Source organism: Podarcis erhardii (assembly GCF_964252035.2).
Source record: "Podarcis erhardii genome assembly, chromosome: 6".
Taxonomy (NCBI): Eukaryota; Metazoa; Chordata; class Lepidosauria; order Squamata; family Lacertidae; genus Podarcis; species Podarcis erhardii.
The window spans coordinates 55587505-55609340 of NC_138510.1; the positions used below are offsets into that span (position 1 = coordinate 55587505).

Consider the following 21836-nt stretch of genomic DNA (forward strand, 5'->3'; position numbering starts at 1 on the left):
ACTCCTGTGACAGAAGATAATTGTGCAGGCATGGTTCCTTCACACTTGAATTTACAGTGTCTGTTAGCATGGTAAAAGGAAGAGCAGAAGGGACTGCAAACAAACTTGGCTTCAAGTGAACTAAAAAAAAATTCTGCCTAACATTCACCCACATGCGTGGTTTCATATGCAGTTGCTAATGTGTGCAGTCTTCATCCACTAGCCCTCCTAGCCTAGATCAGTTTAAAACAGGTGAGAAGGAACTCATTCTTCACATGGTGGATGTACAGGGAGTCAGTCTGTTGCTTTCCAGCTATTGTTGGACATCAGCCCCAGGCAGCATGGCCAATGGTCAAGGATCCTGGGGCTGGAGGCAAACAATATCAGAGGGCACTGCATTGGCTACACGTGGATTAATACTGGGTTAGAAGATTTGGATTTAGGAGCCCTATGGTTAAAACCCCACTTGGACCATGAAGATCACTGGGTTGCTTTGAGCCAAACACTGTTTTTTAGCCTAGGATTGTTGTAATGAAGACAAAGTGAGATAACTCCTTCCATGTACACTGTTCTGAACTCCTTGGACAAGGGATGGGATATAATTGCAAGGGGCATATTTTATATTAGAAGTATATCCAAATTGTGAAAGTGTCTCTTGATTACCTAGATGGAGGGTGCAAAGATATGTGTGTGTAGAAACCTCTGGTTTTTATATGGCTGATCTTTTCCACATCTGTTTATTCACCCACTTTTGCCTCTGACTACACTCACTTGCTGCATCTAGCTGTGCTTGTCACTGGTGTGTAGCCAAGAGACAACATGGCCTTTGGGATGAAAACGTTTCCCTCCCTGCCTGATTTTGATTTTATTTCATAAGATTTATACACTGTAAAAAAAAAAAAAATCCCTCAAAGCAGTTTACAAAAAAAGATAAAACAATAAAATTTCCATTATAAAAATTAACAACAATTTAAAACTTTCAAGAAGTTGAAATAACTTTCAAGTTATTTGTATATATATATAACTTTCAACTTTCAAGAAGTTGAAATAACAATAGACTAAAAACTGATTAAAACTCACATCAACTTTCTAAACATCTGGGTAAAGGTAAAGGGACCCCTGACCATTAGGTCCAGTTGTGACCGACTCTGGGGTTGCGGCACTCATCTCGCTTTATTGGCCGAGGGAGCCGGCGTACAGCTTCGAGGTCATGTGGCCAGCATGGTGAACCAGAGCAGTGCACGGAAACGCCGTTTACCTTTCCGCCGGAGCGGTTCCTATTTATCTACTTGCACTTTGAGGTGCTTTTGAACTGCTAGGTTGGCAGGAGCAGGGACTGAGCAACGGGAGCTCACCCCGTTGCGGGGATTCGAACCGCCGACCTTCTGATCAGCAAGTCCTAGGCTCTGTGGTTTAACCCACAGCGCCACTCGCATCCCAAAACATCTAGGTAGGCTTGTCTAAATAAGAAGTTTTTAACGGGCACTGAAGAGAGCACAGGGAAGGTGCTTGTCTGATGTCAATCGGCAGGGCTTTCCAAAGTGTAGGTGCTGCCACACTAAAAGATCAAGGTTCTTGCAATGGGTATTATGAAACACCTATAACAGTGCCATTTCTGCCAGAAGTAGTTGTGTGGGCATGTATGGGGTAAGGCAGGCTTGTAGGTAAACAGATCATATGTTACACAAACACAGTAGCTGTTCTTTGAGAATATGGTTGTGCGTAGAAGAGTTTTTGTGTTGCAGTTCAGCCATTATATGAACAATGTGGAATTATTAATTGAGAACAGCGGAGCTGGGTGTTTAGTAATGCATCATCTAATGGACAGTATATGTGCCTGTTCTGGAGCAAGCATCCTTCTTTTATGCTTTCAAAAAAAATAAAAATGTAGCAGTAGCCCGAGGGAAAGAGGGGAGGGAAGAGAAACAATTTACCTTAATGACATGGTTTGCTTAAGAATTAAGTGTTGATGAAAGTTGAAAGCTAAAGCTTACTTTTTAATTCACAGACCAGCTGCAACACAGCATGAGGAGAGAGTGGGGGGTTGGCCGTTTCATTTGCTAAAACACCTTTCTCCTGGTATGATGATGACTATACTCTTCAGTAATTCAATTTAATTGAAATGCCACGCTTGTTAAATTCTAAGTCCTATATTGATCAACATATGTCAACTGTGGAAAATTGCACTAAATTGTGTTACATTTCCTGGGATGAGTCAACTGTCCACCGGTGTCTGAAGCAAGCTTAGGCTACCGAGGTAAGATTGGACCAGGACTGATATTGCATCTAGAATTGGATTTTCTTATCAAGTCCTTTCTTTTCTTTTTAAAGAACAAATGAAAGAAAAGAGACATACCCAGAAAAACTGCAGGATCTCATAAGAGTCGGTAATCAGGCTATGCCAGCCCAGCATTCTTAAAGAGCAAATATCGCAGTAGCTAAACTTAGTGGTAGTGGTGGCAATGGGAAGATTAATATCAGACTGTACTTAAGCAGCAGAGTAGTTGTAGCTACTTGAACCTGAGGTCTAAGGGCTGTAGGGCCAGTTCACATGTGATTCATTTCCTACAAGAACATAAGAGCTTTGCTGCATCACACACAACACCAACCAGTCCAGCATCCTGCTCCCACAGTGGCTAACCAGATATCTGTGTGATAGCACTCCCTTCTCATGATCCCAAGAAACTGAAATCCAGAGGCATTCTGCCCCTGATAGCGTAGATAATATGTAGCCATTAGTAGCCAATGATAGCCTTAGCTTTGAATTTATCTAAACCCATTTTAAAGCCATCCAAGTTAGTGGCCATCACTACTACATCTTCTTGTAGCAGATTCCATGGCTTAGCTATCTTTTAGAATGCACAGAGTCAGTTGCCTGATCCACTGGGTTGCAGTAATGAAACAGAAACCCCAAACCACTTTCATTTTTTAAAGCCGAAATATGACGGGGAAGCTTTGGGCATGCAGATGTTGCTGGACTACAACTCACAGCATCCTTAAGAATAGGCCAAGCTGGCTGAAGCGGATAGGAGAAGGAATCCAACAACATCTGGAGAGTCTGAGGTTCTCCTCCCTGCCTTGGTTTAAATATGGCAGCAAGCCACACACCAGATTGTGTTCAGATCACTTCTCAACTTGGACAGACTAACCACATGGAGTTAAAGAGATCAGCACCTGGCAGTTTCTCCTTTTCAAGTGAGGATTCTCAGTAGCAACTGATTACACTGCACTTTCAGTGTGTTGCTTCACCTGTTAAGTGCCTCTTGCGTAACACTTTGAATGATAGGTGCTTTTACTTTCAAAAGCATTCAGAAGCCATATTCAAGCACACACATACACACATGCACATGGCTTAATTGACGCTGTTTTCACAAGTCCTTCAAGTCACCTGCATTATCAAGTCATTTAAGTGATATTTTCACAACCTATTTACTGAGGTACCTGCCAATCAATCCGCCCACACGGTAAAACAGAAAGTGTTTGGAGGATGGGAAGAGCTTGGAAAATGGCAGAGAAACTGTCACTTTCCTCCAATGGCAGTCATCATGGTAGCTTTGCTGGATTACATTGCTTGACACTTCGCTGGAAATAAAATTTACAGGCTCAAGCCTCCACAATCTTGACAGCAAAAAAGCCCTGCTCTGCAAATCAATAAAATTCCACAGAGAAGAGTGTGCCACACATGTGCCACACATAGTGAAATTCTATATAGATCTACTCGGATATAAACCCATTGAATTGATGGTCCCCAGGTAAGCAGGTTTAGGGCTGCAGCCAAAATAGATGCATTTTGCAAACATCCACCACTTGACTGCTTCTTTTCCTTTTAAATGTATAAAGGGAAATGCAACTGAACAGGACAAAAAGCTGTAGCCCTTTGACTGTCATTATATATAAGTAACATATAGTAAATCAGAATAATCTGCAATTTCAGACCTACTTTTATTTCACTATTTGTTTTATGCCATTGTTTTCCTCTGTTTCTATTCCGCTCAGTGTCCTTACTGCTTCTCTTTGCACAAGAGAGTTCAAGAGACAAGATCTTTTGCAGTGTCCTCCATGGAGGCAGACTTGTGGACGCTAGTGTCATCAGTGAAGAAGAGGAGCTCCACATTTTGCCATATATCTCTGATTCTCCAAGGGCACAAGGACTCCAAGCTAATGAATGGTAGAAACAGGCAGTGGGTGGCATGGATAGAATCAGGGTGAAACCCAGCTCACCGCCCCCACTTCCCAGTGAGCAGCAATGGCTCGTTGTGGCTGCCTTTTCCTTTTAGCTCTGATTTTGCAGCATTCGCCATCCTCAGGAAAGAAAGATGAATCCAGACAGCAAATGTTAAGGTGGGTGAAATAGAAATGAACGGCTTCTTCTCGTTTTGGACCAGCCCTAGTTTGATGTGTAACTATTTATGAGCACTCTTTTGAGTATGGCTTTCCAACCAATTGTGAATCCACTTGAGAGTATTGCCCACATTTAACTCGTTTGCTAACCAAAAAAAACATGGACAACTTTGTCAAATGCTTTGCTGAAATCAAGATAAATTACATGTGCGGCATTCTCACAACCCATTAAGCTAGTCACCGAAGTAAAAGAGGGAGAGATAAAATTAGCCCGGCAGGATTTATTCTTGACAAAGTCATGCTGGCTCATACTAATCATTCCATTTTAAACAAAACACAAATGAACTCTTTTTATAATCTGTTGTAGTGTCTCCCCTTGTATCAAATATAAACTTGACCTGCAGTTTCCCAGAACTTCCTTTTCCCTGTCTCCTTTCCACCTCACCCACGGGCAAATTCAGAGTGGAGAAAGGCAAAAGGAGCAATAAAAGGTGGAGCTGGAATATAGGAGGTCCACAAGATATGGAGTAGTTGCCTATTTAAGTGACCCCACATGTTGATATTGTGAAGTGTGTGCAGCACAGGGCAAAACAACAGCAAGCACATTCCCTAGCAACTGTTTACAAAAGCAGATAGCTACCTACCATTTATCTCGCAGAGCTGGACACCACCTATAAGCTGGAATGCTAAAGGTCATGTGTCCGTGAGCACCACTTCCTCCTGCTTGCTTTAGTGTGATATAACCGAGAGCCTGCCCTGTTCTGATGAGTTGGCGCATCATGACTTCAGAACCATTATCTCAATTCTGAGTCACCTGCTGTGTGGCTATAGCAGCAACTTTGGCAGCTAAATGGTTTAAAGCACGTATCCTTTCATCTGCCAGACCCCCCTACAATACAAATGATGTTGGCATGGCTGCATTTTGTCTACAGCAATTCAATAATTTGGAGACAACAATGTCTCACAGATCTCTGCTGGAAAGCATATTCAAACATGTACCATTGACTACTGTGTTGATTACTCACACAGGGGGCTTAAAAAAGAATGCAGTCATCAGCAAACACAACAGTGCACACAGAAAACAGGAAGATGGAAGCATTCAAAAGTACTAAAGAAAACCCTCCCCGTACTCTTGCCAAACTCCTAATAATTTTGGCTTTCCAAAAAATAAAAAATAAAGTTGGATTATTCTGCTCTTCATGTATCAAAACAACCAATTAACACAGCTAATTAACGTCATGAACAGCAGTCAAAAGAATGGTAATTTAAATTCAGGATTTCAAAGCTTTGCTGATCGTGGGCCAATGCAGCTAAGCACAGGGAGGCTGAAAGTGTTTGCTTATTGCAATACAATTTTATAGTGTACCATCAATTAGCAGCATCACAGGGAATGCTCACTCGCATGATTCATTTGTCTAATCAGAACCAAAAAAGGGACGAAAAAGAGAGGGGGAGAAATAACACTCCTTAATGTATGCAGTATCAATTTTTCCAAATAATTTATACCATAGCTGGAAATGATTGTGAGGAACAAATTGTCCTTCTTTAAAGTGTACTGGCATACAGAGTTTGTTTTTCTTCCCTCTAGGGTGTTCAGAATATGAAATATGGCACAACAGGGTTAAAGAATCATAGGACATTTTTGAAATCATTCCTTAAGAAGTTTGCAGCACAGTCCCAGACATGTCTGCTCAGATGCAAATCCCACTGAGTTCAATGGAACTTACTCCCAAGTAGGTGTGTACAGGATTGCAAATTACTAGCAAAATAAAGACTGTCAGAGGATATCATGATTTGCCCCTAGCATCTTGGTATCTTTTGGACAAAAAATGCCTGTAGTGAACATGGCCAAGAATATCCAGGAAAGGATATTGTAACTTCTGTTGTGAAATTCTCTCTTGCCATTGCTTTCAACACTGCACACATCGTCATCATCCAGACACTCTGCCTCTTGCTTCTTCCATGCGCACAGTGCACTGGTGCTGCCATCTTGCTTAAAAACAGCCATTTCTTGTGTTTTCTGTCACAACTGCCTACTCCTTAGATTTTGAAGATTCTACCAGCAACCCATCCCTGTCCTCAACACTTGACAAGTTTATTCCTCTCTTCCAGTAAACTATTCTCCTAGATCATCTTTTCTTTCCTTCCTTCCTTCCTTCCTTCCTTCCTTCCTTCCTTCTTTTTTTTGAAGTGGACTTCCCTGAGTTTCTAGAATTTCCTTCTAAGTCTGAGGTTGGAGAACTTTTACCAGTTTTTTATACAGTCCTATCTTGGATCTCTAACGCCTTGGCTCCCAAACAAAGGCTCCCAAACTATCGAAACCCGGAAGTGAATGTTCTGGTTTTTGAACGATTTTCGGAACCCAAACGTCCGGCGTGGCTTCCTATTGGTAGCAGGAGCTTCCTGCAGCCAATCAGAAGCTGCACTTTGGTTTCTGAACATTTTGGAAGTCGAACGGACTTCTGGGATGAATTCCGTTTGACTTCCAAGGTACGACTGTACTCTGCTTAACCAAACCCAAGCCTGGTTGCCAGTGGCAGCCAGTCTGGTGGGGGCAGAGCTGCAGAATCACTTTGCCAATGCTGGCAGTGTTATAGCTTATCAAGATGGAAACGGGGCTGCATGGAAACTTCCACCATGGCCATCTGCCATTACTGCCAGTAGGCCCCCACAACCTTGTCACCACGACTACCCTGCTCTTCTCCAATCCCATCCAAGTAAACTGTAGAGACATGGCTGTCTTCCGCCATACTGGTTGCTCAACTGACTGCATTGTCTCCTTGATACCGGTGTCCCTGCTTCCCTTCCTCCAATTTTAGATAATAAGCTCCTCAGTCAGGAAACTGGTTTTTCATTCACTAGGTTGTAAAGTGCAAAGTACATGGATGATATTATATTATTAACAGACAGCAACAGCAACAATAATCATGGTTCTATTTCTGTTATACAGAGAAACAGTGGTGAAAAAAGTTAACATGCAGCTCAGAGTGGTTTTCTGTAAATCCTTGGGACTATTACCACTTTTTAAGGCATAAAGCTCTAATGAAGATCTATAGACTCAATCTCCCGAAGTCACGGTTTGAATCCCTGCCTCCTTTTTATTAAGCTCTGGCCGCTCTTGCCCACTCAATCATCCTTAGCATAAAGGAGTGCATTAGCTGCTTCTTTCATCCTATATAGAAAGAGATTTTCATATCATGTTGCAGATTTTTGATAAAATGCCTAAATAATGGGCATTTATTAAAAGTCATGTGCTTTATGTGGATGTGCTATCAATTCTGGTAGTGAAAGACAGAGGCAGATGTAAAGGTCAGATCGTAATCAACAAGATGAAGCTGAAGGCCCAACAATCATCCTATTTATTATGTATCTGATGTAGCTCATCTCCCACCTCCCAGAACATGAGATTCAACACAATGTACTTGTTTAGCCAACTTAGGGACTCAAAGCCACATCTTACAGCATGAAGACTGCTGTGTTTTGCCCTGTTTATCCTTTAGTTCTAAAAGTATTTCTGTGCAAAATCTGCTAGTCAGACAAGTCAGGAGGATGCTGTCTGAATCATCCATAGTTATTTACTTATTGTTCACTTACTTAGAGTCATTAACCATAGAAAATAGTGCTGCTCTGTTCTAGTGGTTTCAGCTAGCGCTGTAAAGAACATCTTTGGGTAGATCAAACCATAGGTTTTGGCTCCAACTATGTTTTATTCTGGAGAGCTTATCTCTGTGAGAACAAAGTTTTAGTTTCACATCAGGCATTGCAGCCTTCACCCAAGTTCCACAAAGTCTACCTTTTGTGAATTTACACCAATGACTAAACTTAATCTGAACTTCATTTGTGTGCATTTTAATTGTGACTTAATGGATATGCAAAATGCTATACATTACAATTAATAAGCCCAGCTATCAGGGGGGAAAAGGAAGTCTCATAATGCACCTTGTAGAGTCAGGCCGTTATCAATCACCATTTTAATGAAGCATAATTACATCCGTTTATGGTTCCCACCAGGTAAGGCAATAATGGTAGGTGCAACCAAATAAACAGAGAAAACGAGTTGCTTCTTAGAGCTAATATTAATTGAACAACAGTAACTGGGTAGGCCAAAGCTGCCCCCCTACAAAGCCATAAAAATAACAGTACTGGTTAAAATCCAAGAGAATATAAGCAATGTGAACTGGAAGTAGTTAATTAACAGTGCAGAAACCACTTTAGGTGAAGTAAAGCCACACACTATTGGGTCAGTTAAATTAAGAAGTCATTTCGGCACAGCCAGTATCTTCAGACCACATAATAGCTCATGAATTTTCCACTTTTAAAAATGTTGCTCTTTAGATGCATGTTCAAACAGGGGTTTCACTTTAGGTCAGATGTTCAAATGCATCATTTCCAGTAGTGGATGGCTTGGTGGGGCAACACCAGTCACTCAACCTCTGGCTGGCCATGATACTACTGCTTTCTGAGAGGCAGAGCTAGGAGATGAAGCAGTGGGCAGATTAGCATGATGCAAATACATGGGCTGGAGAGCTAGATTTGCTCTCCCAGTGTGTTCGCACCCCCATTGTCGCTCCCCCTCTACTCCCTCAAACTTCTCAACTGAGCAGAGACATATTACACATGGACAATTTGAATTTCCACTGCCTTATTCACATTTCTGATGGACAACTGGAGGTCATGAGTGAGATCAGCAGGCACTATCCCAGTCCCTGTCCATTCATACATTGAAAGAACATGTGAAAAGCACATGATACAATTCTGCTGATGAAGTTAAGCAGGTCTGGCCTGGCCATGTAAGCTGCATCACTGACAAACAGCATGGGAACAATATTTAAGCAGTTCCAAGCTCTTTGGGGGAAGAAGCAGAGATGCGTCTGTAACCCGAGGTACCACTGTAGTTATTGGAACATGAAGTCTCCCCTAACCCTGGGGGAATAACCCCCCCCCCGCCATGTATGATTTTTCGCTGAGACCAATCCTGTGGAGAAATGAAATCTGAATGTGTGGTTTCCAGTGAAGAGAAATTGAGTCAATCTTGTTTTTCCTTTGACTGTGCTGAACTCTTTTTCCTTCTGCCCTCCTCCCCCTTTTGCTGCAGCTTGCAGGAGGAGCCAAGACGCCACGGGACATAATGTAACATTACAGCCAGAAAGTTGGAGCTCTTTTATGATTTCCTTGCCTGAAACCATTGGAGAAGGAATACCTCCTAGTGGGTTGGGCATGATCAATATTACACCCAGGATTTTCTTTTTTTCATGAGAGAGATTCATATGAAGGTGGCTGACTTTCAGCCCCCTCAGACCGCCCCGCCCCCTCAGGGCCTTCTGAAGCAATAACTATTAATACATTACTTGCCATTTGTCTGATGCAGTTCCTTGCTCCACATCCATCTTTGGAGAGCTGACTTTCATTAACACTTCAAAAATAATTTAAGGTTTTCGCTGTGAAGGTTAGAAACTTTTCACAGCTCAGAGCTAATAGCTCTGCTGTTTATATGCTATAATGTCTTGATAACCTTTTCAAACCCACAGTGGCCAGCAGCTGGGACCTGCTCTTGCTATTTTTGTTCCCAGAAAGTAGCAGCAGAAATGCTGTGACTTTCTGCCCTTCGAATGGGCATTTCTTCTCTTTAGGCTTTTCTTTCATATTCACGCTAACAGAAAAGACCTCACCTTTTCTCCTGTACTGAAAGGCAACCAAACCTGCCTTTCCAAGGAGAAATGAACTAGTCAAACTGAATCGCAGAAACCCAGCTCCAAATCAAAGCTTTAATTTGGGTGAAGCATTGGGGAAAACAGTGGAGGAGTGGGGGAGAAAAAAATCTCAGGACCTCTCCCTAAAACATAGAAGCACTTTGTATATGTGCACACACACATACATGATCTATGGCAGAGATCTTTCTGATATTTGACAGAGGTGACTGTCAAAGCTTATGTCATGGCACAAGACATGTCCAAGAGGTATCAGCAAGCTTGTGTGTACCCCTGGGTTTGCAGAAATAGCAAAAATAAAACCCTCTATACAAACAAACCCAAGGGGTAGGGGAGGCAGAGATTAGTATCCAGCATGCATACACATCCACCCATACCCCCACTTGATGTTTGGTTTGCAGTAAGGCAATGTATAATTTTTTAAAAAAGAAAATATTAATAAATCTAAGAGAAACAGTAATATTTGCTATTGGAAATGAGAGAGAGAGAGAGAGAGAAATGGGAGTTACTAACAAGAGTGATTCCAAACTGCTACTATTTTCAGGTGGGATTCAATCACATACTGGAAAATTAAGGCTGTGCAATTAAAATGGATATGGGGTGGGGGAGAGCAACCTACACACCTCAAAAAAATCAGACTTTGCGCGATAAGAAAGGTGATGCACTGGAAAGTGTGGAATAACATTTGCTTGACATAATATCATCTACCCTCCCTGAAAACAAATCAGAATGAATTCTTAGTAAGTAACCAGTGTCATCTAATCTTCCTGAAAACAAATCATGATGAATGATCCATAACCAAGGTGCTTGGGGGAAGAACAAAACTAGAGGGTTGTCCTGATCCTCTCTGGGAGATCTCCTGCTTGCCTCTTTGCCTCCCTTTATCTACTTGTAGATTTGTAAATAAAGCAAATATTCCAGAAATTCTGTTAAGTCTCTGTTCCTTCTATTCCATTTAAACTGCTAAAGTACTATTTGCCCTTATAGCAACCCAGCCAGGTTTTGTAGGCAGCTTAGCTAAATTCCCCAGAGAAAGTGACAAATTTAGTGGAAAGCAGCAATGAGTCAGGGTTACAAAATAAGAATGGCTACAGATCCGGCAGTAGAACAGAAAGGAGATGAAATGGCCGAAGTAGCTAAATTAGGTCAGTGCATATGACTTTCCCGCTGCTGTTTTTTAGGTTATGCAAATGACTCGGGGAGACAGAATTTTTAGGCTTCCCAAATTCACTGGCAGGGCTGAGAAAACACAGCCAAAAAGCAACCCACGATTTACAGCTACTCCGGAATTGGGTCAACATACGGCAATGTGAAAATTAAAGTCAACAAATGCAAAGTAATGTTTGTTGCTGTGCGATTCTGGGAGCCCCTGCTAGGCCTAATTTATATAAATGGCTCTGAGAAGCTGACTGAAAACTGGTTAAGTCTGCTGACAACATGGAATTGGGCATCTGAGTGGATGCAGCAGGAGGGGGGGAGACCAGAAGAAGAAAGAAAAGTCAGCATAGAAATGTTAGTGTCTCTTTCTCCCAGCCATGTTGCTTGGCTGATGCGCAGCAAATGAGGCTTAATGTTGACAAATGCAAAAGCAATGCATTTTATTTCTTAACAAAAGGAGATGACAGAATAGGACTTTCCTGGGATCTCAGCAGGAGTAAGTTTGCAACAGCCAGAGCAGATAAAGGGGGAAGGAGGGGAAGAGGCTCTTTCTTCACATAGCACAACCAAAAGGTGCATTTTCACATAAGGAATAAGAAAGCAGAACTGCAGAAATAACTTTCACCTGCTCAACTTTTCTTCTAAGTAAAAAGGAAGGAATTGGAAAATATATTTGCAAATAGATGTATTTGAATAGTAAAAACTCCATTACTATCCTGCTCAGAACTGCCCCCTCCTGTAAACAGGCAAAATACCTATACCTCCCCCAAACAAATGTCACACAAATTTTAAAAAGCAGAGAGCACCCCCAAACAAGCAACAATAAAAAGCCCATAAGCCTCAACTAAAAAGGGGAGGGGAGAGGAAGCGACAGGATGCCTTGGTGGGTGTCAAGGAGAATGTCTGAGGGTGTTATAGTGCCCATAGGTTCCACACTGGGGACCCCTAAATAAAATGGCATGAATAGCCAGAGATTAGCTGGAGACCAGGTTGAGGGGTTTTCATTCCCACCATGTTGATTGCTGATGGATGGATATCCTTTGTGCTTAATTTATGCTTCTGGGTTCATTTAGCATGTATCTACATGGCTTAGAGGTGGGAAAGGGAAAGTATAACCTACAGGTCTGCCAGTTAATTGGGCCTCCTTAGCTGGGCCATGTGTATGGGTCATTTCCCCTAAACTCTGATGCTTTTCATATTCCAGACATTCCAGAGTGGTCTTTCCCATTCAAAATGCAAAAGAAGAAACACTGCCGTTAGGCTGAATGAGAGAGCCATGTCAGACATCTGATTTCAGGTGTCATGAAAGGGCAATAAATGGTTTGCTATTTAATTTGTTTCTATTTTACTTTTACTACCAGGGAGGGAGGGAGGTACTTGTGGGATTTTCTGACTCAGGTACTAAATAACTTGACTGGCCTTGGTTATTACACACTTTGGCTTTCATTCATTCATTGGTTAGTCTATATTCCACTTTTTGGCTCAAAGGTCCCCCAAGCAGTGAACAGATTAATACAAAAGCAAATATAATATAAAATAGCAAACATCAGGTGCCCCATCATCCACACTTTGTGCACTAGTGAGCTACATGCATGCTCTCACCACAAAGGCAGTTCCCCAGCATCTACCTCTCACTTAGAAGTCAGGTTGACTCACCCCTCCATCTTTGACCTAGGAGCAAGCCCATTCACAAACAATTGCCAATGGGGAGTTTCCTCGCCCTCATCCTAACCCAAAGGACCAACCCAAAGAATAACCTTCACCTTTAGCATCAGCTCCCTCTTTAGTGCTGCCTCAATCAGCCCACAGATACCTCCAAATAAACCTCCTTAGAAACAGCTAAGGTGTGGCCAAGTTCTCACTTTTGCTCTCCACAGGTGAGGCTAGATGGCTCCACCTTCTGGCTCCTCAACAAGCTGCTGTTCTCCACAGGTGCAGAAGCAGATGCAGTAAAGATGAGCTGGGGAAGCTAAAGTTGGCATCCGCCTTCCTATTCTTGTTACCTGCTGTCTCCATTTGTTTGTGTGAATGGAGGGGACAGGGGCACCATCTGCTTCTGCTCTAAACGGTGAATGCCTTGGGCTGGCTCTGCTTCCTAGCCATTGGCTCCATTAGTAGTAGTAGTAGTAGTAGTAGTAGTAGTAGAGGTAGTAGTTTGGACTTGATATCCCACCTTTCACTCCCTTTAAGGAGTCTCAAAGCGGCTAACATTCTCCTTTCCCTTCCTCCCCCACAACAAACACTCTGTGAGGTGAGTGGGGCTGAGAGACTTCAAAGAAGTGTGACTGGCCCAAGGTCACCCAGCAGCTGTATGTGGAGGAGCGGAGACGCGAACCCGGTTCCCCAGATTACGAGACTGCCGCTCTTAACCACTACACCACACTGGCTCTCATTAGGAAACACCTGTCAGACATTCGGCACATTAGCAAGCAATGTCAAGCAAAAAAGGGTTTGACCAGACAGCATCCATAACAGCATGGTATAGAAAAGGAGTGGGGATGTTTTTCAACCTAAGACCTGCTTTTCTTTCTGAGGAACCTTCCAGAACCCAAATGCCAGGGGTAGGTAGAGCCAAAGGCAAAAGTGGGCAGAGGAATGAATATGAATGTTACCTGTTTTCTGTAGGCTAGTTTCTACACACGCACACAGCCACACCCTCTCCATCCATTTAGGAAAGCATAAACACTCAAGAAGAATGGAAAGCAAGGTTGGGGAGGGGGGGTGTCCTGGGAGTACAAAGGGCCGGATAGAGAAGCCCTGCAGGCCTGCGGTTCTTCATCCCGGGTCCAGGTTAATGATACAGACATTGGGAAGCACAACACACACCAGAATTACCATAGAAGCCACAAGGAATAGTTGCAACTACAAAAGGAGAAAAAGCAATGTCTAAACTGAGTAAAAAAGGAGGACATTGAGGATAAAATGCAAGGTCGTACCTTGACCACCAACTTTATAGCACAATTAAAGGGTGTCTCCATTTAAAACAACATTCGTTCTGTAAGTTCCAGTGAAGCAAGAAGCATCTGTTGACACCAGCATTAGAGTGACTAAATGAATAAAAAGTCCTAAGCCACTGTAAAGACCTGTGAAAGGAAAGGTAATATAAAGGGCTAGACACAGATGTACTGTATCAAATAAAATCCCAGTGCGTGACCCCTTTAAAAACAAATCAACTCAAGCTTTCAGACCTTCTCTGTGCATTAAACCACTTGAAGCACAAGTCAAATAGTACAGAGATCTCTGCAAGACCACTGTTAACTCAGTGTTGAATCCGAATTCCCACCCCCAGTAATCCTACTAGTCCAAGGGCAGGTGGCCATTGGCAGATTTCAAGAGACTTGCTTAACACCTTGATAAAGAAAGAAACAATGGAAAGTACACCTAGAGAGCAGGTCATAAATTGCTAACCTAGAGAGCAGGTGGTAAATAGCACAAGTGGTTTCTGTACTAGCACAGGAAAAAACCTATCTTCAGTTTTATCCAAATTATACAATGAAATTTTAAGGTATTTAAAATCAGGGATGTATGAAACCTACCCGTTTAGTTCTATGGATATATCCACCTTGTGGAGCAGTGATATTGCATGCCCAGGGTGATTATGTTCATTAGAGTAATATGTCATACCGTTGCTGCAAAGGTCATTTGCATTCTTGTTTAACTACTCTGTAATCAGAACATATTCTTCCCCATCATGCCTCATTCTATGCAATTGGTTTAACTGTCAATACTTTGGACAAGTCATCACTGCTTTTGTGTATTTGAATCAGCAATAACTGCTGGGAAACTTATTACAGGAACACCCTGTTTTATTGTATTTCACCTACATTGCTGCTCAGGAGGAGGTTGCGGGTGCAGCGGCAGGCAGCCCAGCTGCTTCCAGGAGAAGGAAGCCCCCTGCTCCTGCCGTCCCTCTTCTTGCCACAGGAGTGGAGCTGGCTAGGGCTGGAGGTGGGTTTTCCCTTCCCATTCCTGCAGCCAGCGGGTCATGGCTTAATAAGCAACTGTAGTGTCAACATAACTTCTAAATGCACTGGGAAACCATTGTAACTCACTTTAGTACAATATTCACTTTATTGTGCTGGTCTGGAACTGAACCTGTATATCTATGAGTCTATTTAATCCTCTATTTATTCCTCACACACATCTACAACTACAAATATGAAATTTTCACTTTGCGAGGCAATCTCATGGTGGTTATTTTCAGTACCCGTTAACTATAACTAATAAGAAGGTATTTAGGAAATTATCGCCTGATTATTAAAGTTTGATTGCTAATGATAGTGGACCCCTCTGGTGGAGAAGTTCATAGGAAATTTGAGAGAGAGAGAGAGAGAGAGAGAGAGAGAGAGAGAGAGAGAGAGAGAGGACTGACAGTCACATTGAAAGTCACCTCTTAAATCATTACAATATTAATTGTATAGAACGTATTTAACTTTTGGGACCAAATTCATGACACACAGAAGATCAAAATCATGACAAGATTCAAGCAAACACTTGTGCTACTAGATTTGCTCATGTTCCTATGCATACATAAAACTCACAAATCTGTATCTTATCCATGTTGTCACAGAAGCTACTCAAACTCGCATTGCCCAAACCATAAGTGTAAACATTTCCTGTTACAAAGCTAAAAAGAAGCAGAGAAAGTGCCTTATATCGGGTGAAGATGGGCAGGGAAAAGGTACTATGGGAAAAAGCTCAAATGCAAATCACTGGTCTTTGGAGCAGCACTAGAGTTCAGAGACAGCGAGATTATGGGAATGAGCAAGATAGAGGTAGGAGGAAGACATTAATAATTACCTGTCCCAAGGAAGGGAGAGTAAAGAGTTTTATTGCTTTCAGAGTTTTACTGTGACCTGCGGGTGCAAGGTCAGGACTGGGTCTCAGACTCTCAGCAAAAACTAAGCACAAATTATTTGAGGCTAATCCGCCTGGACATCATTAACAACAAGCTTGTGAGCTTTCAGTAAACGAGCAGAAAAACATTTTCTAGTCTCAAGTGTTGAAGGGATGGCTCAAGGTAGGCTAGGTTTCATAAATTCCCACTGAGATAAATCCTCTCCCTACCCCAGGTTCCATGAAAAGGCTTCCTTTCAGGGCAACACTGGCTTGTGCTTCCCGCAAGGGTCTTGACTAATGTAAGAGGAGGAAATGGGCATGGCTAAGAAGCAGGGAAGCAGAAAGGAGGCAAGATTTGTGATCCAGGTGAGCTGAAGAAGTAGTCTGACTCCCAACGGCATCCATGGTGTCCGAGAGCTGGAACAGGATGATGTGGAAGAGCATCCTGGAGGATTTCAAAAAGCTGAATGAATAGGAGAGAGACATAGGACAGCTTCAGTGGAGAAAGATTGGTCATAGTGGAGAATGAGAAGTGTCCAGTTAGTTGTAAGAAACTTCTTGATGGACATGAGCTGTAACACAAAGAGTGATCTCATTAAGGACAGGGCTGGAAGGAAGGGGCATTGAATGCCAAGGATATAGCTGTCAATAAACATCACAATACAATTTTCCTGCCAGAGAGAGGCAGGGAGGTCATGAGAGAGCTCTGGTTAATCAAAACTCACAGCCAGGTGACTGAGATGTCCCTCATTGGGAAAGGTGGGGATGTTTCCAAAGAAATATAATCCAATTAGTGGGAGAAGATGCTTGCTGGAGGATGCCCTATTGTTACTTTCCTAGAGTTAATTGATAATTGAATAAGAGTTTAGTGGCAAAAGTTCCAGGAACTAATTAGGCTTGAGCATATGTCTTTCAGACCCTTGCACAGTTCAATCTCAAGTACTATTGTTGTTGGGGACTTTCTTTAGCTTACTGCTAAACTGGGATGTGCTTAAATTTGAACAATAATCACTTTCTCTGATTCACCACAATGGCACCAGGTGCGCTGCTCAGTGCAAAGCTAAAATGCACACAGTCTCCGGGCAAGTGCAGAGTTTCAGTTTAACTGAGTTCTCGGCAGCACTAGATAACAAAAGATAGAACCACCTTCGCTTTCAACAATTTGGAAGCTCAAAATGCAGTGGTTGACATTTAGCAACATCTTGATGAATGTCTGTATTTCTGGTTCTGACCAGCAACCAAACTTTTGGTGGTTCAAAATGCCTGGATTCCTACTGCCCCCTTAACTCTGGGGCACAGATTCTGCTTCTCATTAATATGAGGTAGTGTAGCAGACTAGCAATTGTGGAGGACATGATGAAGGCTGGACCACTACTGTGGGTGAGGCAGAGGATACCAGATGAAGCCAAAGGCTGTTAAGGGCTGAGCTTCCTGATTCATTTGAGTCATTGCGCTTAACAAACACTGTGAAAATTTCCTAGTGCACTACAGGGAAGAAAGACAGATTGATAGTTACTACTCCTTTTCTGGTCTAAGAGTAAGCAGTAGAACATTGTGCCCTTGAAATCTGTAGAAGAGAGTGTTGGTTTCACTGTTGCTGCAGCTGGGTGACAGAAGACTGCATATTGGCAATGAAATGTTCAAAGAGGTATGAGCTGAAATCAGCTAAAACAATGAAAGGTTCACCAATGCAAGTGAGGCTGCAACCAGCTCTGTCAGAAATGCATAAACATAATGCTGAGGCAGGCCACATATTGACCTGGAAGATTGATTTCACGGCCTCCTAGAAGGAACATTAACTGTCTATGGCTGGAGTCTGAAGGTGTACTTCGCTCTGGGCTTTCACTGCTCTTTAGATCTGGAGTCTTTGCATCAAAGGTCATCAAGATCAGCCAGTATATGATCCAAGTTAGGGGCCTGTCAGAAGAAAATCTCAGAAACAAATCACCCTGTAGCAGCAGCATTAGTTCCAGGTAGTTTAATGGGCCCGGGGTGCTTTGAAACAAAAGCTGCTCTTTATGTTTTAGGGAGATATGATGGAATGCCACCTAAGAATAAGAGTTTTCTGGAAGCCCTGGTTACAGGCCTATGATTACTTGTGCTATAGATTAACAGGAAAAATACTAACAGAATATTAGGGACCAGGTTCATTATATTCTTTAAACACAGTGAAACACAGTAGTACGTCTTAGGGCTTTTTATGTTAAATCTGTACATTAGCCCTTGCCCATTTCACAAATGCTTGTGGCTGCATCTGATATACTTTATAGAGGCTAGAGATGCATGCCCTTGTAAATGTCAAGGTCAAACACAAATATCTTGTACAGCACTTCCCCTGCAGTTCCCATGGACTCCCCAGAGGCCCTGATGGACCCAGTTCCATATTAAGGGGAAATCAAAGCAAAACTTCTCTCACGTGACAAACCCACTGTACTACATCCCAACAAATAAGCATGCATGTCCTGATGCCATTCACACACTTCTGTGATGGGAAGTGGTAATACGTTAAACACTTTGCGGTATGGAGCTAGAAACAACACCTGTAAGAAACAAGTTAATTTCAGAAAGAAACAAGTACCAGAATGAGGAGGGAAGCGGATGCACAAAATTTTTGCGATAAGGGAGAGCAGGGATTTTGCTTACATTCTGACCCCACTTGAGTAGCACCGACACACACATCTTTAGTTTCTTATAAACATGCCACATAAATCCACGTGACTCTTAAGAAACAAACACCGCATCCATATAAAATACAATCCAGATTCCATCAGGGGCTGTTCTGTATTTGTGTCTCCCCCCCCACCCCAGCAGTTTCCAAAGTGTAGAAGAGTTTGCAAATTGTATCATGCTGTTCCTGTTAATGCAGCTCGGGCTGTTGAGGGTCCTCATCCCCAGTCAGAGCAAGAGTCAAGTAGATTTGCTAGGAAACTGTTCTGACTTCTGCAGTGTTTTCCCTCCTCCTCTAGCTCATTTTCCATTGACACCTCTAGCCTGGTTTTCTGTTTCCTGGCAGGGTTAACTGGCAGACCCAGCAGGGGGGAAAGGAATGTCTCTGCCCCCTAACCGATTTCCTTTTATCACTGCTTGCTGTCCAGTTTGCAGGGAACAGTTGGCTCCTGAAAGGGTTACATTGCCAGCTCAACATGCAGGCGATTTATTACAATTCCACGATGAGGCCTAGTTTATACCACACAGTCGCAAAAGTGTGACCAGCAGCTGTAGAAAAGTTCTTGCCACCATGAAAGAGCACAGGTAATTCATTGAAGTGACACTATTTAGACTCTTGCTGAGCCGAGCAAGATGGTCCAGAGATCTCAGCAGATCAGGACATCTTGATCTCGTCAGCCCAGCTAAGGCAACCATAAATAAAAACAGCCCTAGGGATTGTTCTCAGTTTCACCAACAGAGACCATTTTGTTCCCTGCAGTGGGTTGAGGGGGGGTGCTGCTGTTTTGTTTTTAACAGGCCAAATGACTAGATCATGTCAAGAAATACAACCGGCCATTAAGTGAGTTGGTATGAGGATATCTGCCGATATCTATGAAGTTGTAATTCTTAAACTGCTTCAGAACAGAGCATAAAGCATAAAAGTGATTGCATTAAACAGAAGCTGGGACTTTCAGGAAACAGTTTAAGATGAACAAAGCACTGTGCAGCTCAAGATGGAAACCTGGTGTCTGTTAACTTTATTATTCAGCATGACACACACACACCCCTCCTTTAAACCTATTAGATATGATTGCATTTGCCCCCAGGAGCACATAACCATTTACCCTCCTACTCAATGAAGAAATCTAAAATAACTCAGTTTGAAAATGATGATGGGACCACTTTTTTCTGAAAATTTGCTAAATTTAGCAGGATACTTTTAAGAGAATGTCAGAAAGACGTTTTGCCAATTTTTGGTGGAGGGGAAGGGGAAGAAACCTTTATTTTGGCAGAAGGTGTTGTTTGACCTTCTGTCTCAACAGGCTCAGATCAACCTCCAAGCCTATAGGAATATGTGTCATTATAAATTTATTTTAAACAATTTACATCACATCTTCTTTCCATGCGAGAAGCAGAGGCAGCAAGATTTCATACCATACCCTGGAACCACAATTGGGGAATGACCCTGCTAATCCACTAGTTACAGCATGCATGGATATCAATTTAGGCATCATTTGAGGCGGGTGGGCAACTGCACCAGCAATGAAAAAGGTCTGTCCCCACAGGGTACAAATGTGTTATGTATGAACCCCAACCCAATTTTCTTCATCAAAATTTTAATATAGATTTAACATGTGCCAGGCACTAGTGATTGGCTCCATGGGGTTCCAAGAGCAGACTATCTGAAAAGTACCCTACTGCTTGCTCACATTCCCCTGTTACCTTCTTTGGCTGGAGCTTACCATGCACTGCTTTATATCAGTATTTACTCAGCTCTTTTTATGGAACACATACTGTTTTAGATATAAGTGGTGCTATTACAGGCTCACAAAAACAACATGCGCACAGCATTCTTAAAACATTGGCCTGAGCTCTGGTTTTTGGTGGGTTTTTAAAAATATCATTATTGTTACATTTCTACAGCATTCTCTGGTTTTACTCTTTCGAGAAACAACACATCTAAACTGCGTGGCTGCTCTTGGTTTCCTGACACTGGGTGGCTGCATTTTGTTTCTATTCATTTTTAATTTACAAGCAGGTGTTTGAAAGGAGCCATCCCAGTAAGAGGCCCATTGATTTATGTTCTATTCCAGTAAGTTTCCTTTATTAAAAATGGCACCAGCAGGAGTAGCTTCTAAAAATGAAGGACTCCTATTGGTTTGACAATATGCTTGCATCGTTCACCTGCTCACATCTCACCCAACCATTTTTTTTATTTATTCACACCTTATGTATGCATTGTGAGGATACAGGGTATGTAAGCAACTCAGCTCTGGTTCATACATTTGCATGAAATAGTGGGGCATAGGGTCCCTCTTTGCAAATAACCTCCCATCTGAGCCAGGCCCTATAGGGGAATGCCTGGAGGATGCAGAGGCCTGCTTCACTTGATTCTTTCAGGGAAGGTGGTCTGTGAACTGGACCGGCATGTGACTGAGCTCACACTGGCAAGAGTTTTCTACATGGAAGAAGGGAGGGGTTTGTGTCGCTCTCCCAGCGTCCTGTTTTGCCAGTGCTTCTGTGGTACGGATGCTGACTGCCAAAGGGCTGTTTAACACTTTGCACAGCCAACATGATTTCAGCATGTCTATCACAATGAACACCATACCAAATGAAAGGGAGACTCATCCCGGTGAATGCGCTGAAAGCACAATGCATATGTAACAGTTGAGGTGCGGCCCTAAGCAGAAAAGACTAAACAAGAGGTATAAGGCGGTTGAAATGAATTTGCCCATTAACCTACAGCAGGGCAGTAGCGGGGGGGGGGGTCTACTTTTCCACTGAACTGTTATCTAGAAATGAAATGACATGATTTTAATTATGCTGATCTCGTGTTGTACTCTGGCTAATTAACATTGCCCCACTGGTAGAAAAGCAACCACAACAGACAGCAGAACCAATCCCAGGTGAATTAGCCTATTTAACTGTAGCAGTTCTTTGTTGGCCTATCAGCTCTGTGAAAGAATACTGTGTCACCTTTCCCCCTACTACAGTGTAAAGACCATAGCCAAGCATTCCCTCAATGCCTTTCTTAGGTTTCTTTTGCACCCTGTTTTCAAAGCAGTTGGCAAAATATCCTATTTTATTTAACCACTCAACCTTGTTAGACGGAGGGACAAATGTCTTGCCTAAGAATGACTTGGAGGGATCGGTTCTTCAGTA

General features: G+C 42.5%; 1 protein-coding gene and 1 long non-coding RNA gene across 3 annotated transcripts in view; one reads left to right on the plus strand and one right to left on the minus strand.

Moving 5' to 3' along the window:
* Window positions 1–21836, minus strand: part of BEND5 (BEN domain containing 5) — a 721515-nt gene that overhangs the window by 18428 nt on the left and 681251 nt on the right. The gene's annotated exons all lie outside the window — the stretch shown is intronic.
* Window positions 1987–11111, plus strand: LOC309345312. 2 transcript variants are annotated; one of them, XR_014158178.1, is made up of 3 exons: window positions 1987–2058; window positions 4271–4320; window positions 9416–11111. It is a non-coding gene; the product is annotated as an uncharacterized lncRNA (long non-coding RNA). The 2 variants fall into 2 exon arrangements; XR_014158179.1 differs by lacking the exon at window positions 9416–11111 and adding an exon at window positions 5350–5606.